At 38.6% G+C, this 19,471-nt stretch overlaps 1 protein-coding gene and 1 pseudogene across 2 annotated transcripts in view; both read right to left on the bottom strand.

Moving 5' to 3' along the window:
* Positions 1 to 19,471, bottom strand: part of LOC115218107 (small cardioactive peptide-related peptide) — a 67,336-nt gene that overhangs the window by 33,150 nt on the left and 14,715 nt on the right. The gene's annotated exons all lie outside the window — the stretch shown is intronic.
* On the bottom strand, positions 10,103 to 10,260 carry LOC115218159 (annotated as a pseudogene).

Below are 19,471 nucleotides of genomic sequence, written 5' to 3'. Positions count from 1 at the left end.
TAAATAATAATTATAAACTTTTTGCTTATATGCATTCATCGTGTAGTGGCTAAAGAACATACTCTACTATTGGAGCATATAAGCCCTCGACAAAAAGTTCGTATTATGGATATTAGTACCTACTTTTTCCGTCGAGGGCTTATATGTCCAACATTAGACTATTTTTTAAAGCCAATACACGGTGAACTCTTATAAGCTTAAAGCTTATTATTATTATTATTATTTAGAGAATTTCACTCTTCATAGTTTCTTCATATAACGCAGAATATGTATGCATGCGCACTCATATTGTCTTATGTATACCGTATATGGTCATGAATTAGTAATACCTTCATACATTGGAGATGTTTTCTAACCGGGGTTTATAAACACGCCTAGCATTTCCAAGCAATCGTTGTATTGTGAGCACATGGCCTATACAAGAGCCCTCTCCCAGTTGTAACTGTCGAGACCCCGGAGCTTGCCTACTTGATCTGGCATGCGTGGTAAACTCCGCTGTATATTGGTAGACGTAACAGCAACGTTCCATGATAACGTAACCGAAAAGAATTACATCGGGTTGTACGAAGGTGATTTCAAAACACGCTATGCTAACCACTTATCTTCTCTCCGGCGTATGGACAAAAGTAAAGCAACTATGTTGGCCAGCCACGTATGGGACTCGAAGACCAACTCCACGTCACATACAGTCAAGTGGAAAATCATGGAAAAATCCATGCTATGAACTCTTTTACTCTTTTACTTGTTTCAGTCATTTGACTGGAGCGCCGTCTTTAGTCGAGCAAATCGACCCAGGACTTATTCTTTGTAAGCCTAGTACTTATTCTATCGGTCTTTTTTGCCGAACCGCTAAGTTACGGGGACGTAAACACACCAGCATCGGGTGTCAAGCGATGTTAGGGGGACAAACCACAGACATATATATATATATATATATATATACAAGAGCAATAAAGATTCAAGTTAATTTAAAAAAATTTACTTGAATATGTACCTAACTTAGATGCACCAAAAAAACTATACTGATTTAACATACAGTTGTGGGGTGATTATAAGCGAGAAAGAAGCAACAAGAATGGATATTCTTGTTGCTTCTTTCTCGCGTATATATATATATATATATATACATATATACGGCGGGCTTCTTTCAGTTTCCGTTTACCAAATCCACTCACAAGGCTATGGTCGGCCCGAGGCTATAGTAGAAGACACTTGCCCAAGGTGCCACGAAGTGGGACTGAACCCGGAACGTTAACATATATGTTAATGGTTCTAAAAAATGTAAGTAATGCGTTGCTGAAAGCTCACAAATTTTTTTTTAGATCTAGAAATTTCCCCGCACTGCTCAATTTCAGATCAGAAATTTTCTGCAAATGCAAATATAGGTGCAAGTTTCTTTTGGCGAATTGGGAGCACCACTCTCTCCGGACTGAGCAGCTGTATCCCAGATTTTAGACAGCTTCTGTTGATTCTACACCAATTAGCTTTATGACCTCACGATCAAAGGGAACACTCTAATTCTATTTCTTCCATTTTTCCATTCTTTTTCCATTTCTTTTACCCTTCAATATTTAGCATCCACCTTCCTCCCGTTTTTTCTTCTGTGATTTCTCTTGTTCTATTGTCCTAATTTTCAACTTGTATAGGCCATGTGCTCGAAGCCTGATGATTGCTTGGAGACACTAGACACTAGGCGTGTTATTAAATGCTTGTTGTAAAACATCTCCAAAGTATGAAACAATTAGTAGCTCATGACCATATACTGTATATATTAAACAATATTTATCACTCACCAGATGGAGTACTGTTTTTGTTGATTTTACTTTAACGGGAAAGTAAGCTATATATATATCGTTAGAGATGGATAAACATAACACATACATACTATTCTTTATATATAGACACACACACATACACATTATAAAATGAGTCTATATATGCCCATATATATATTATTATATATAATATATACACATATACATATATAAATATATAATATATACATATATATACATATCATCTATATACATACCATATATGCATTGTATGTTTACACACAGTACGCACACACACGTATATCTATATATATATATATATATATATATATATATATATATATATATATATATACAACGCATATGCATACATTATATATATCTATATCTATCTATCTATCTATCTATCTATCTATCTATCTATCTATCTATCTATCTATCTATCTATCTATCTATCTATCTCTCTCTATATATATACGATATCACCACAGTCCAGTGACTGAGACTAGTAAAAGGATAACATATACATTTATGTATATATTTCAAGCAGAGTTAATCTTGATTTTGTGTCGTTCATGCCTTATCCGAAGCTATTGACTAAAACATCTTCACTCACACATTGAACCGACGTGGTAGTCTCTATGGAGAGACAGAAATATTTGTTTAAATATTTCAACTATAATATAGAAACGCTGTCCCTTAATACACAACTAAAGCTTATGTATTTGAACGAATAATGTACTTATATGATAATCAGTTCGGTAAACATATGCAATAAGAAATAGGGTTTTATTCTGCTTAGGAGAGAATTATAGTTAGAGGATTATGCTACCAGGTATTCTAGTAATGAATTATGATTTATAGGCTGTGACAGTAATGATTTAGCTGCATGAGAACGTAAATGATCGATAATTTTAAACTTATTTTGCTGAGTTCTTTAAAACAAGAAATAAACTACTGACATGTTGAAAGCTGAAAATTAGTTTCGATTCATGGTTAAGCTATCCTGTAAGATTATTAAGTTGCAACAGTTACAGTTCGGTTTTCTAATTGGTGATCATATTATTACTGCTGGAACAAAATTGTGTAAAGTTTGTTGCATATTTCACAACCTCTAGCCCTTCTCCTTTTCGCTACCAACTTTCCTGAGATCGTTTCCTAGGTACGATATTAGACACAATAAGGCGGCGAGCTGGCAGAATCGTTAGCACGCCGGGCGAAATGCTTAGCGGTATTTCGTCTGCCGTTACGTTCTGAGTTCAAATTCCGCCGAGGTAGACTTTGCCTTTCATCCTTTCGAGGTCGATAAATTAAGTACCAGTTACGCACTGGGGTCGATGTAATCGACTTAAGCCGTTTGTCTGTCCTTGTTTGTCCCCTTGTGGGTAGTAAAGAAATAGGTATTTCGTCTGCCGCTACGTTCTGAGTTCAAATTCCGCTGAGGTCGACTTTGCCTTTCATCCTTTCGGGGTCGATTAAATAAGTACGTGTTATGCATTGGGATCGATGTAATCGATATAATCCGTTTGTCTGTCCTTGTTTGTCTCCTCTATGTTTCGCCCCTTGTGGGCAATAAAGAATTATATATTAGACACAATATGTTAAACTGATCTAAATTTAAACTTTCCGTGAAAACTTCATGCTAATTTTGTTGCAAATACCAGCTTAATTGTCCTTTCTATTAAGGCAGAAGGCCAGGATATTTCTGAAGTACTTGGTCCCCAGTATTTAATTGGTACTAGTTTTATCGATAGCAAAAATATATAACAGCCGTAGGTTTTCGTGTAATACAACCATTGGCTCTTGATTTTATTTCCTGTTGACAAATTATCGAAATTTTATCTGCTTTGTATAGTTATAACGTTTTATTAACCATTGGTAAATTTATCAGATAGCTACCGTGAGTCGATCGTACATATCCCGTTGCTGGTATTACCACCAAAGCATTAATCATATGTGTGACGGTTCTGATGTTATGATATCTATGTTATGAACACATAGATATCATAGACTGCATTCAAAGAAAGTCGTCAAACTTAACAGTAAGTATTCTCCTACCAACAAATATAAGCCAATCGCCAACAGATGCGGTGTTTCTTTTCTCTGAATTTTCTACTGTTACTACAACACGTTCAGCTCCCCTGAGAAATTTTAAAATAATGCTTTTAGTTATAAGAATGGTTGTTTCATATTATGGCACAAGGTCAATATGTTAGGGAACGGAATAATCGATTGCGTTAACCCAAGCGCTCAACTTTGACTTCGAAAGGATGAAAGGCAAAGTTAACTCTGATAGAATCTGAAATTATTGTAAAGAACTGAGAGAAATAGCGTCACACCACAAGAGAAACCGTGTCAAAGTATCAGGGACTTATCCCAGATGCTTAATAAATCTCAGTCCGATGTGAAAGATCATCTTAAGCATAATGATGTATAGAGAAGAGAAGAGGGTACTTCATGAACTGTGCTCCAAAAATAAAGTAGTGCATGCAACAATTTATAAGCATTTACAAATCAGGAATGAACAAAAACTTTTTCGTAATCAAATTGTAACGGGTGATAAGCAATGAATATCTTATTCTAATAATAAACGCAAGAAGGAGTGGATAAGGCCATATGAAAATCCAGTTCCAACATGCAAACCAGATCTACAGTAAAGAAAATTTTGCTGATGCGTTTTGTGGAATAAAATAGGTATTGTTCATTTCGGATTTTTGGAACAAGGGAAAAACATCATTACAGAACTTTATTGCGAAAAACTTTAACACGTCAATCAATTTTGCTCAGAAAACAACAAATGACTGCAATCAAGAGAGAGAGAGAGAGAGAGGGAGAGAGAGAGAGTGAGAGAGAGAGAGAGAGAGGAGAAGAGAGAGAGAGAGAGAGAGAGAGAGAGAGTAATCCTGCAGCATGATAACACAAGCCCACACTAAGTGAAGATAATCCAAGAAAAGATTAATTCTTTAGGATGGGAAGCTCTATCTCACTCCCACCCTACCCACCAGACCAAGTACCATCAGATTTTCACTTATTCAGGTCACGCAAATACTTTACAAGAGGAAAAAAAACATTCAAGTGAAGGACTGATGTCGAAACGATATTCCAAATATTTTTCTCTTCTAAAAAAAAACTCCTAAAAGTTTTTGCTGAGGAATCGGAAAACTAGCGTCGAAGTGGGAAAATCTTAGCGCTAACAATGGCGATTATATACTGAGTGAATAAATCCATTTGCTCTATGTTTTATGCTGATTCGAACTCACCATGTGAAATGCGATATTACTTTTCAGTACCCCTAACATCAGAGCTTTAGTGGAGGCGCAATGGCCCAGTGGTTAGGGCAGCGGACTCACGTTCGTAGGATCGCGCTTTCGATTCCCAGACCGGGCGTTGTGTGTGTTTATTGAGCGAAAACACCTAAAAGCTCCACGAGGCTCCGGCAGGGGGGTGAGGGGTGGCGACCCCTGTTGTACTCTTTCGCTACAACTTTTTCTCACTCTTTCTTCCTATTTCTTGAGTAATGCTGCGATGGACTGGCGTCCCGTCCAGCTGGGGGGAACAAATACGCCACAAAAACCATGAAACCGGGCCCGTGAGCCTGGCTAGGCTTGAAAAGGGCGACGTTTATCGTTTTTTTAACATCAGAGCTTTGCTCCACTCTTCATTTTGATATAATCACATATTTTTAAATGTCGACTTTCCTTATGAATCCGTTTTCTTTCACATTTTTGTGAGATTAAATGGGCCCGGGTGTCAACCGCTCAAACGTGATAAAATCATTGTCGAATACACAAACACAAATTTTAAAAAGAAATATGCGGAAAAATCTCGATGAAACAAACTGTTCCACGTGATATATGAAAAGGTAAAATTGCAGAATATAATCAAAGGTATCGCAAATAAGAATAATACAACAAGAAAAACAATTCAAATTCCTATGACAGAACTAAAATAGTTCTATCATACTACAATTACAAGCCAAAGAAAGATTTCATACGTGGTTCACACAAGTAAAAAGAAAGAAACGTGGCAGTAGTGTGTTACAAAAGATAGCGTAAACTTGCCTGAAGAATTTATTCAAGAACGAACGAGTGGCTGTGTGGTAAGTAGGTTGCTTACCAGCCACATGGTCCCGGGTTCAGTCCCATTGCGTGGCACCTTAGGCGAGTGTCTTCTACTATAGCCTCGGGCCGACCAAAGCCTTGTGAGTGGATTTGGTAGACGAAAACTAGAAGAAACCCATCGTATATGCATATATTTGTATATGTATGTGTGTGTATATGTTTGTGTGTCTGTGTTTGTCCCCCCCCCAACATCGTTGGATAACCGATACTGGTGTGTTTACGTCCCCGTCACTTAAAGGTTCGGCAAAAGAGACTGATAGAATAAGTACTAGGTTTACAACGAATAAGCTCTGGGGTCGATTTGCTCGACTAAAGGCGGTGCTCCAGCATGGCCGCAGTCAAATGACTGAAGCAACAAGTAAAAGAGTAAAAAGAGTAAGGCGGAAGTGATATGTCTCTCTGCGTTGCAAAGAACAGAAGGGGCCACTGAAGTGAACAGTTAAGGGAATCTGTTGATGATATGTGCATCCTTGATAGGCTTTGGCATATGAAAGTCCGTGCCTAGTCTTGAAAACTGAATTACGAGGCAAGAAAGCAGTTTGAATTGATGCATCACAAATCGGTGCTGCGATATATGTAAGAACGTAACACAACGATCACAGCAAGAAATATCGATGCTGACATTAACCGTTGACTCATCAACAATTTTGCAATAAAATGCAATTTGGCAGTGACTACTGGGGGTGGTGTGTACCCAGAATGACATAGTCTTGTGGGTTCTAAATGACATGCAAGTACTGCTAACTTCTAAAGATTCTCGAGCAATCATAGAGCTTACTTTATTTTGAGTGCAAATGGAAATGGGATAAAACTGGTATGCCGGGCACAATCAGGGGATATAGCAAATATTTATTTCCTTATTGCTCACAGGGAGCTAAGCATAGAGGGGACAAACAAAGACAAACAAAAATATAAAATCGATTATATCGACCCCAGTGCGTAACTGGTACTTATTTAATCGATTCCGAAAAGGATGAAAAGCAAAGTCGACCTCGGCGGAATTTGAACTCAGAACGTAGCGGCAGACGAAATACCTATTTCTTTTCTACCCACAAGGGGCTAAACACAGAGGAGACAAACATGGACAAACAAACGGATTAAGTCGATTATATCGACCCCAGTGCGTAACTGGTACTTATTTAATCGACCCCCGTCTGTCCTTGTTTGTCCTCTGTGTGTTTAGCCCCTTGTGGGTAGTAAAGAAATAGGTATTTCGTCTGTCTTAATGTTCTTAGTTTAAATTCCGCCGAGGTTGACTTTGCCTTTTATCGTTCGGGGTCGATAAATTTTTGTATCCATGAAACACTGGGGTCAATGTAATCGACTAGTTCCCTCCCATCAAATTTCAGGACCTTGTGTCTATAGTAGAAACGATTATTATTTTTATTATTATTATTATTATTATTATTATTATTATTATTATTATTATTATTATTATTATTTTTATTATTATTATTATTATTATTATTATTATTTTTATTTTTATTATTATCATCATTATTATTATTATTATTTTTATTATTATTATTATTATTATTATTATTATTATTATTATTATTATTATTATTATTATTATTATTATTATTATTATTATTAATTATTATTATTATATTATTATTATTATTATTATTATTATCGCTTGAATCGCGATATCAACACTCATGTTCTTATTTTCTATTCATCACATCTTTCTCATTAGAGACAGGGAGCGGTTGTTGAGATGAGAAGAAATATTTCCGTTTAGCTATATTTATTTTTTGTACCGTTTTCTCTTTTTTTTTTATATATATTTTCATTTTCATCCTTTCTATTTCTTAATCTTAGAATCTCAATTCTGGAGAGGATTACACCGAATATCATGGATTTCTGTTTTGATTATGCTAATTTTCATTCTTTTTTTTTTTTTTTTTCTCTTTTGCTATTTTTGCTTTTATTTACTTCTGAATTGCTTTGGTTGAAGATTGAAATCTCAAAAGTAGCAAAGCCACTAAAACGGAAACGAAAAACAAGAATTATTTTGTTTGTAGTAGTAAGAGATAAAATCTGAAACATACTTTAATATAACTGTTTGCCGTTTACCGCCCTACACGAAACATATATTTTCAGTTAGACTACTCTCAGTGGGTCAATACCTTATTTGAAAGTCATGTAAATTATGGGGTTTATACTGAATTTGTTGAACCATTGGTCAACTCTTACAAAGCAGAAATGGAATCAAAAGAGTTCCTGCCGCGATTATACAACAGTCATTTCTTTTTCTGAGTATTAGTTATAGAACTCTATTTCGCCGGGGTCGATAAAATAAGTACTAATTAAAACTGGGGTCGATGTCATCGAATTATCTTCGCCCTTAAGATTGCTGGCCAAGTCCTAAAATTTGAGACCATTATTTATAGAGCTGTAAGGCAGCGAGCTGTTAGAATCGTTACACAAAATTAAGGCGGCGAGCTGGCAGAAACGTTAGCACGCCGGGCGAAATGCTTAGCGGTATTTCATCTGCCGCTACGTTCTGAGTTCAAATTCCGCCGAGGTCGACTTTGCCTTTCATCGTTTCGGGGTCGATAAATTAAGTACCAGTTACGCACTGGTGTCGATGTAATCGACTTAATCCGTTTGTCTGTCCTTGTTTGTCCATCCCCTCTGTGTTTAGCCCCTTGAGGGTAGTAAAAAAATAGGTATTTCGTCTACCGCTACGTTCTGAGTTCAAATTCTGCCGAGGTCGACTTTGCCTTTCATCGTTTCGGGGGTCGATAAATTAAGTACCAGTGAAACACTGAGATCGATGTAATCGACTTAATCCAGTTGTCTGTCCTTGTTTGTCCCCTTTATGTTTAGCCCCTTGTGGGTAATACAGAAATAGGTATTTCGTCTGCCGTTACAGAGCATTGCTGCAGCCACCTTTCTCTCCGTTAAGCCATGAAGATTTCTTCTGCTGAGTCAATCGAATCCCATTTTTGTCGGTAAATAAAAGGCGACATCAACCTAGGCAAGATTTGAACTCGGAACATAAAAGGATGGAAGTAAATATCGGTTTCAAATTTTGGCACAAGGTCAGCAATTTTGTGGGGAGGGGGTAAGTCGATTACATCACCCTCAATGCTCAACGGTACACATTTTATCGACCATAGAAATACGAAAGGTAATGTCGACCTCGGTAGAGTAATGTGACTAGATACTGATTTAAAATGTTGGCACAAGGCCAGGAATTTCAAGGCAGGGTGTTAGTCGTTTATATCAACCGCAGTACTCAGCTAGTACTTATTTTATCGACCCTGGAAGAATGAGAGGCAAAGTGGATCTCGGCAGAATTTGAACGCAGAACGTAAAGACGGACGAATGTAACAAAATATTGTATAGTATTTGTCCAACGCCCTTACGAATTGAATTTTCCAATCCATCGATTTAATTGATTTCCACTACATTTTAAAATTATAACCATTTAGGCATAACGTGTATTTTGACTTTAAAAACAAAGCATCTTTAAAGCAGAAGAGTTAATTCAATAGTTTTACATTTCAATGTGACACAAATCTGACGGTTAATTCAATGTCACAAAAAGTCAAACCACCGTGTTAAAACAAAATGTTATGAATTGTCACAACCATTTACGAACAACAACATCAACGAATGAATAACAAAATATTTTACTGTATTCATTACGTAAAGCTCCACATTACACTACTGATAAGAATAAAAACTAAGCTTCAGTGTGGCAGATTTGTTCACTGTTGCTGACGAACCTAACTTAAATAAGCCAAAATAAGCAAAGGCCGATACAGCTTGGCACCAGTGACGTCGCAGCTCATTTATTAACATGCAAGTGGTTGAGCACTCCACAGACACGTGTACCCATGACAATGCTGAGACTCCCTTCGATAATGACTGACCATGGGATTGCACCTAGAAAGTTACCCTCCCAGGCACAAGTCCGGGCAAGATTCTTTATGGAAGACCAGGAGTCGCCCATGCATACCAGCCTCTCCTCCCTTCGCTACCGATGTTATCCAAGGGAAAAGCAAAGGCAGATACAGCTTGGCACCTGTGATGTCGCAACTCATTTCTACAGCTGAGTGAACTGGAGCAACGTGAAATGAAGTGTCTTGCTCAAGAACACAACACACAGCTCGATCCGGGATTCGAACTCACAATCTCACGATCGTAAGATCGACGCTCTAACACTGAGCCATGCGCCTTCACAAAAGGAACATCCTCTCGACCGGACGGGGCCTCGGAACGATGGGATCTCGGGGCCGCAATGTGCGTTCGAGGTGTCGATGTTCACTGAGTCCTGCAATTCACATCAGTTCACGCGGATAGCCGCGCTCTTCACCGACGGGCGAGCCGAGTGATCCCCGCCAACACACACGCACACACACATATAGATATGTATATATATATATATATAAATGACGGACTTCTTTCAGCTTCCGTCGACTTATCCACTAACATGACTGTGGTGGGCCTGAGGCTTTAGTTGAAGACAGTTTTCCAAGGTGCCACGCAACGGAACTGAACTCGGAATAGTGCGGTTGAGAAGAAAACTTCTTACCTCATAGTTACCTCAGTGCCTTTGAAAATCCTTTGTATTTAGTATATGCCAACGGAGACCACAAATGCTCCTCCCAGATTCCATTGTTTTCTTAGTCATTAATCGAGCAAAACTTGAGTTTTAAATACGTTTGTCGCTAAGCACAGGCTGCAGTAACTAGAATGCCGCTTTGATTTGATTGTTTTAATTCCTTGTTGTCGATCCGTACTGAGTCTATTAAAATTGCAAACCAGCAGCAATAACAATACCAATACCAATAAGCTATATATGTGTATGTGGAGACATATGGCCTAGTGGTTAGAGCAGCGGACTCGAGGTCGAGGGATCGTGGGTTCGAATCTCAGCTCCACGCGGCTCCGGCAGAAGGTAATGGCGAAATTCTGCTGACTCTTTCGCCACAACTTTCTCTCACTCTTTCCTCCTGCATATTGCAGCTCACCTGCGACGGACCGGCGTCCTGTCCAGGTGGGGAAGCTATAAGCCAAGGAAACCGGGAAATTGGCCCTTATGAGCCAGGCGTGGCTCGAGAAGGAACAAAGAATATATGTGTATAGGCGCACGCGTGGCTGTGTGGTAAGAAGCTTGCTTTCCAACCACATGGTTCTGTGTTCAGTCCAACTGTGTGGCACCTTGGGCAAGTGTCTCCTATTACAGCCTCGGGCCGACCAAAGACTTGTGAGTGGATTTGGTAGACGGAAGCTGAAAGCAGCCCGTGTGTGTGACTGTGTTTGTCCCCCACCATCGCTTGATAACCGATATGGGTGTGTCACCAAAACTTAGCCGTACAAGTCTTACAAAGAAAAAGTCCGGGGGACGATTTCTTCGACTAAAGGTGGTGTACTACAATGGTAGTACACTACCATGGTCGCAGTCAAATTGCTGAGACGAGTAAAAGAGCAAAGAGTAAGCATGCATATATATATGTAAATATATATATATATAATATATATATATAATATATTATATATATATATATATACATATGTGTGTGTGTGTGTGTGTGCATGTATATTTATATATATATAAGTATACACACACATACACACATTTTTATATCAGGGAGATTCCTGCCATATGTTAATGGATCTATGAAATGCATTTTATGCGTAGCTGAACGATCGTATATTCTTTTTACATCTAAGAATGCCACCATACTGCTGAATTCCAGATCTGAACTTTTCAGCAAATGCAAACGTAGCGACAAATTTCTTTTGATGAACTGGAGGACACTATCTTCTCCGGATGGTGGAGGTGTCTCGCAGACTTTGGACCCGCTCTATTGAAGTATCCTACAACGACTAGCTAGATTATGGCATTACAGTCAAAGGGGATATGACTCAAATTTTCTTTTCTATTCTTTTTCCGTTTTATTCATCCTTTCACTTTTTGCAGCCACCTTCCCGTTTTCTTTTTCTCGTGTACCAGCGTCCTGTTTTATAAACTGAATAGATCAGGTGCTCAGAATTTGATGGTTGCTTGGAAACACAAGGCATGTTATTACAACGCGTCTAGACTCACGTTTTCATTGCAGTAAACGATTAGTAGCTTGTATCTTAAACTGAATACATTAAACCGATATTTATCTTTCACTAGATGGACTGCTGATTTTGTTCTTAACGGAACAGTAAATTAATATATATATATATATACACACCGATGCTGGTGTGTTTACGTCCCCGTAACTTAGCGGTTCGGCAAAAGAGACCGATAGAATAAGTACTGGGCTTACAAAGAATAAGTCCCGGGGTCGAGTTGCTCGACTAATGGCGGTGCTCCAGCATGGCCGCAGTCAACTGACTGAAACATGTAAAAGAGTAAAAGAGTATATATATATATATATTATATATATATATATATATATATATATATATATATATATGTGGGGTAGTATTAACGACCTTCGGCTTACACAGACGTTGTTTACTTTTGTATTAGACAAGCATTAGACAACAGATGAAGGAGAGTGAGTATTGAACAATCGTTATTTTTCGAAATGTAAATGTTCTATGTATGTATGTATGTATGTATGTACGTATATATGTATGCATGTACGTACATATGTATGTATTTATGTACACACACACACACACACACACACACACACACACACACACACACATATATATATATATATATATATATGTATGCAAATATACTTCGATTTAATAAACAGAAACAGTTGTAAATGAAAGTGAAACTAAGTGTAATTTTAAGTTCAGTCATCTGTTAGAGGAACGAAACCAGAAATATCTCTGACGTTTCGAGCTTAAGCTCTTCTCCAGAAGGTTAGACACTGAAGTACTGAGAAAGGTAGAAAGCACAGTAATGTGGAAATGAGTTTTAGTCTATATCAAACATGTTGAGAATGGTTAGCATAAAATGACCGGGAGCGAACAGTTAGGAAAGCGGTTTCATACATTTGAGTATGGGTGTATGTGTGTGTGTATAGTACTTATCTGCAACAGTTTGAGCGTAGGTTTTCAATATATACGTGGTGGGAGTGTGCAGAGCCTTTTTAAATTGTACATTGTCAAACAGCGATTTTCTCATAACTAAAGTTTTCATGTGATTGACATTATTGTGCTGTATGAAATTGTATCAGGTATTCAAGAAGTGTATTAGATATGCATATTAAGTATCAGGCAATCACACTGAGTTGGCGATAAAAAAAAATTGAGTGTTCGTTTAAGAAAATTGCAATACTGGATCAACTAAAACTCAATAAAAGCACAGTATTGAGCAACTAAAACCCAGTGTGAGTTCAACCAAAGCTGAGTCTAGGATCAATCAATACTCAGTATTGAATCAATGAAAGCTCAGTTTTGGATCAATGAAAGCTCAGTGTTGTGTCAACCAAAGCTCAGTGTTTACCCAATGAAAGGCAAAATCAACTTCGGCAGAATTTAAACACAGGAGGTAAAGCTAGAATAAATCCCTCTGAGCATTTTTCCCGGCGTGCTAACGATTCTGCCAGCTCGTCGCCTGAATATATGCTAAATATATGCGAGTTGCAGTATCAGTTGAAGTCACTGTTTTCCCTCTGTTTCCAAGTTCGAACACCACCGTCATTCACTTCCACTTTATACTCTTTTCAGATCGATAATATAAGTATCAATGAAATAATCTCTTCTACTATTGGCACATGACCTGAAATTTGGGGTTTGGGGACTAGTCGATTACATCGAGCCCCTGTGCGTAACTGATACTTATTTCATCGACCCCGAAAGGATGAAAAGCAAAGTCAACCTCGGCTGAAATTTGAACTCAGAGCGTATGGACGGACGAAATATAGCTGAGCATTTTGCCCTGCGTGCTAATGTTTCTTTTCTTTTCTACTCTTGGTACAAGGCCCGAAATTTTTGGGGAGGAGGCCAGTCGATTAGATCGAGCGCAGTATGCAACTGGTACTTTAATCTATCGACCCCGAAAGGATGAAAGGCAAAGTTGACCTCGGCGGAATTTGAACTCAGCAAGTAAGGACGGACGAAAACCAGCTGAGCATTTTCCACGGCGTGCTAACGATTCTTATTTCTTTATTGCCCTCAAGGGGCTAAACATAGAGGGGACAAACAAGGACAGACAAAGGGATTAAGTCGATTATATCGACCCCAGTGCGTAACTGGTACTTAATTTATCGACCCCGAAAGGATGAAAGGCAAATTCGACCTCGGCGGAATTTGAACTCAGAACGTAACGGCAGACGAAATACAGCTAAGCATTTCGCCCGGCGTGCTAACGATTCTGCCAGTCCGCCACCTTAGTATATGCTAAATATTTATGAGTCGCAGTATCGGTTACAGTCACCGTTTTCCTTTCGTTTCTAAGTTCGAACCCCGCCGTCCTTCGTTTTCAATTTATTCTCTTTTCAGATCGATAATAGTAGTATCAATCAAATAATAAGGTTCCATTTGATCATCAAAGTTATGTTTCCAAACATTTTTCTATTGTATCAATGTTAAAAATCAATATGTTTCTACAGGAATTCGTGCTTCTTTCGAAACCAAGTTTTGTTTCTCTCGCCTTTGTAATTATTCTTCTTCCATTTAAACAAACGTAAAATATTGTTGTTGTTGTTGTTGTAGTAGGATGATATAATAAAATGCATGAACAAATGACATGCATTAATCAACAATTTAAATTATCCTGTCATAATTAAAATTAACAATGGATTGAACTGGTTTTTTTTTTTTTTTACTTATTAAACTTTTAACTCACACCGTTTTCTCGTGGGTGTGATGGGATGGATTCCAGTCATTCTAGTCGGATCCACCCATTTAGCTGAAGAGCGGCGGGAAGTTAAACCGCCTACTTACTACTACTACAACTACTACTACTACTACTATCACTACTACTACTACTACTACTACTACTGCTGCTACTACTACTACTACTACTACTACTATCACCACCACTACTGTTGCTGATTCTCCTCATGCCACCGACACCACCACCACCATCACCACCGCCACCACCACCACCACACTACTACTACTACTACTACTACTACTACTACTATCACCACCACTACTGTTGCTGCTTCTCCTCATACCACGACGACGACGACGACCACCACCACCATCACCACCACTACTACTACTACTACTACTACTACTACTACTACTACATATAGTGACTTTGGCAGATAATAAATTAGCATCTTTATGAAATAACGATTGCAGTTGTAACGACCGCAATCAAAAGAAAATAGCTTTTAAAAGGTAAAGGAGAAAGAAGGTGTGTGTGTGTGTGAGAGAGAGAGAGAGAGAGAGTGAGAGGGGGAAAGAGGGTGGGGGGAAGATAAAAAGAACGAAAACAAGGAAGAGAAAATGAGGAAGACAAATACGAAGGAGAAAAGGAATAAGAATATGAGATCAAAAAAACGAGGAGGAATGAATGTCTTTCGAGGTGAGATTAACTAATTAATAGCTAGAGTCGATTTTAATGTTGAATTCGTTAATTGCAAAAATGCCTTATTTAAATATGTTACTGAAATATTTGTTTGATAAGCTGTGTAGTAATAATAATAATGATACTGAATGCGATGGCGACGCTGGTGTTGAAGAGAATGGACCGGAGGCGGAGGGATGGTTATAATAATGGTGATGTTGTTGTTGTTGGTGTGATGGTGATGTTGCTGGTCATGGTAGCTGAGCTGGCAAAGACGTTAGCACGCCGGGCGAAATGTTTAGCGGTATTTCGTCTGTCGTTACGTTGTGAGTTCAAATTCCGCCGAGGTCGACTTTGCCTTTCATCCTTTCGGGGTCGATAAATTAAATACCAGTTACGCATTGGGGTCGATGTAATCGACTTAATACCTATGTCTGTCCTTGTTTGTCCCCTCTATGTTTAGTCCCTTGTGGGTAATAAAGAAATATACTGAACGCGATGGCGGCGCTGGTGTCGAAGAGAATGGACCGGAGGCGGAGGGATGGTTATAGTAATGGTGATGGTGCTGTTGTTGTTGGTGTGATGGTGATGTTGCTGGTCATGGTAGCTGTTGAGGTGGTTGTTATGATGATGAATGTACGGATGGTGATGGCGGCAGTGTCTTGATATTGTTGTCGTTGTTGTTACAGTTTAACCCTTGGTTACATCTTATTGGTCATTGCTTATGATCAAAGACATTCCACCCGTGAGCATTCCGTCATTTTCCTATACACAAGGAACAAAGACTGCATCATCCCACGAGTGTTTTTCCAAAGACGGTGATATGTGAATTGAAAGAGATTTGACTACTATTTCTAGCATATATAGCGACCACATTCGAGGCTCTTTCGCATTGACTGGTGTTGACGATGTAAGCGATGTTGGTGATGGTGATGATGTTGATAGTGATGATGGTAGCGATGATAATGGTCATAATGGTGGTGGTTGTTGTTAAGCAACAAGACGGGTAAGGGTGATTAGGTGATGGTCAAGGGCTTAGGGGCAGGAGACCCCAGACCTTGGAAAAAAAAAACTCTGGTCGTCTTGTTGAAGTCGAAGGCTCTACGTTGACACCCGACACCACTGGGAGGTAGGTGGCCCTCGAAGTCACTGAAAATGGAGATCTCCAGGTCCAAATTCTTGAACGGCTGGTGGTGGTGGTGGCGGGAGAGGAGGCAGTAGTCATGGTGGTGGTAGTAGTAGTAGTAGTAGAAATAGTAATGGTAACGATAGTAATGATGATGGTGATGATAGCGTTGTTAGTAATGATGAAGCCAAGAGTGATGTTGAGGATGATGAAAAGAGCAAGCACTGATGGCCTGAGGAGGAAGGCGGGGGCTGGTGGTGATGGAGTGGATGATGATGATGATGGGGCGGATGGTAGATGAAAGTGAAAAGGACGATAGTATAATGACATCAATTAAAATGCTGCTACTGATGACGATTATGATGATAGTGATAAAGATATTATGATGATAGTATAAAGAAAACGAAAAAGAGTAATGATATTAAAGAATTTTAAATTTAATGATTATATAATAATAATGTAGTGGCCAGTAATGACAAAAGACATGATAATTATAATAATTAGGATTATAATTAATAGAACAAAGACCGAATCCTCTGTTTTTTTTTTTAATACCAAATCCATGCTTCCAAAAACACACGCACATACATATATACGAATTTACAAACGTATACACACACATAGGCAAAGATGTGTGCATAATATATATATAAATATATATATATATATATATATATATATATAGCAAATGCACTCTCATATTCGTATGATCCAATAAAGATAATTTATACTGTTAATTAGCTTGTAATTAATTGATCCATTAAAAAAAAAAAGATGTGGATTTTTGAATTGACAGTAAAACGGGATACGCTTGAAGAGGTCACAGCGTACGGAATTGTAATGGAGACAGAATTGTTTTAAATCTTTCAGATAGTTCTGTGATGAAACGAAAGTTTTAAAACATCAAAGAGCTTCGTATCTTAATTACACATGATGGTCCGTCCCTACGAGACCACAAAAGAACCACTACGTAATAACAGTTCAAACTGCATGGAATGACAAGTAAATCACTCTCGAATCACATCTTGGTGTTCTACCGTCTCATTTCTTAAAAATAGGGAGCATATTATGTCACACAGTCTGAATTAAACAGTTTTAAAAGACAGGAGTTCATTTACAAGTCTACTCGGCTAGAACTGATCGTACTCTTTTACTTGTTTCAGTCATTTGACTGCGGCCATGCTGGAGCACCGCCTTTAATCGAGCAACTCGACGCCGGGACTTATTCTTTTTGTAAGCCCAGTACTTATCCTATCGGTCTATTTTGCCGAACCGCTAAGTAACGGGGACATAAACACACCAGCATCGGTTGTCAAGCAATGCTAGGGGGACAAACACAGACACACACATACACGCACACACACACTCTCTCTCTCACACACACACACACACACACACACACACACACACACACAACACACACACACACACACACACACATATATATATATATATATATAGCAAATGCACTCTCATATTCGTATGATCCAATAAAGATAATTTATACTGTTAATTAGCTTGTAATTAATTGATCCATTAAAAAAAAAAAGATGTGGATTTTTGAATTGACAGTAAAACGGGATACGCTTGAAGAGGTCACAGCGTACGGAATTGTAATGGAGACAGAATTGTTTTAATCTTTCAGATAGTTCTGTGATGAAACGAAAGTTTTAAAACATCAAAGAGCTTCGTATCTTAATTACACATGATGGTCCGTCCCTACGAGACCACAAAAGAACCACTACGTAATAACAGTTCAAACTGCATGGAATGACAAGTATATCACTCTCGAATCACATCTTGGTGTTCTACCGTCTCATTTCTTAAAAATAGGGAGCATATTATGTCACACAGTCTGAATTAAACAGTTTTAAAAGACAGGAGTTCATTTACAAGTCTACTCGGCTAGAACTGATCGTACTCTTTTACTTGTTTCAGTCATTTGACTGCGGCCATGCTGGAGCACCGCCTTTAATCGAGCAACTCGACGCCGGGACTTATTCTTTTTGTAAGCCCAGTACTTATCCTATCGGTCTATTTTGCCGAACCGCTAAGTAACGGGGACATAAACACACCAGCATCGGTTGTCAAGCAATGCTAGGGGGACAAACACAGACACACACATACACGCACACACACACTCTCTCTCTCACACACACACACACACACACACACACACACACACACACACACACACACACACACACACACACATATATATATATTATATATATATATACATATATACGACGGGCTTCTTTCAGTTTCAGTCTACCAAATCCACTCACAAGGCTTTGGTCGGTCCGAGGCTATAGTAGAAATTTGAGGCCTTGTGCTTCCAGTAAAAAGATTATTATTATTATTATTATTGAGTGAGAGAGCAGTGCATGCCATCAAAGTGACACTGGGGTAAAATATACGAAGCGCAGTATACCCATCCTGACTACCCGTCTGATAAGGGTATACTAGGCACATGCATCACAACCATATGTGCGCGACATGGTGATCTCATATCAAGATAAACAGCACATGACCTTGCAGGTGGGGCCCAGTTAGAATTTTGTTCTGGTCGAGTAGCCCATTCCGCTCAAAAGGTCCCTGAATAAGGGTTGTTTAAGGATGTTGAACGAAACACCCCTGTTTCCAAAGGTGAATTATTCAAACCCCAAAGAATCCCTCTCAACACATGGCTATGATGCTCCCCCACTACTTCTGCTCGTGATCAGAGATGCACATATCGTCAGCCACTAAGGGACATGGTCAACTGGTTAAGGTAAAACAACTGACAAGAAAATATGTGGTATTGAGCAGAATATTTGCTGTAGCCCATCTTTTATACCAAGACAAAACAATGTACATAATAACACTTCCAATCAGCGATGAAAAACCATGAAAGCCACGCAATGCATGCAATCAAAGTGACACCAGGGTACAAATATGCAAACCCCAATATACGCATCATGACTATCCGTCTGATAAGGGTACACCAGGCACTTGCATTACAACCATATGT

This window comes from Octopus sinensis, linkage group LG12, assembly GCF_006345805.1.
Source record: "Octopus sinensis linkage group LG12, ASM634580v1, whole genome shotgun sequence".
Classification (NCBI taxonomy): domain Eukaryota; kingdom Metazoa; phylum Mollusca; class Cephalopoda; order Octopoda; family Octopodidae; genus Octopus; species Octopus sinensis.
The sequence above is the reverse complement of the archived record's forward strand: the minus strand, read 5'-3'. Positions and strand labels throughout refer to the sequence as shown.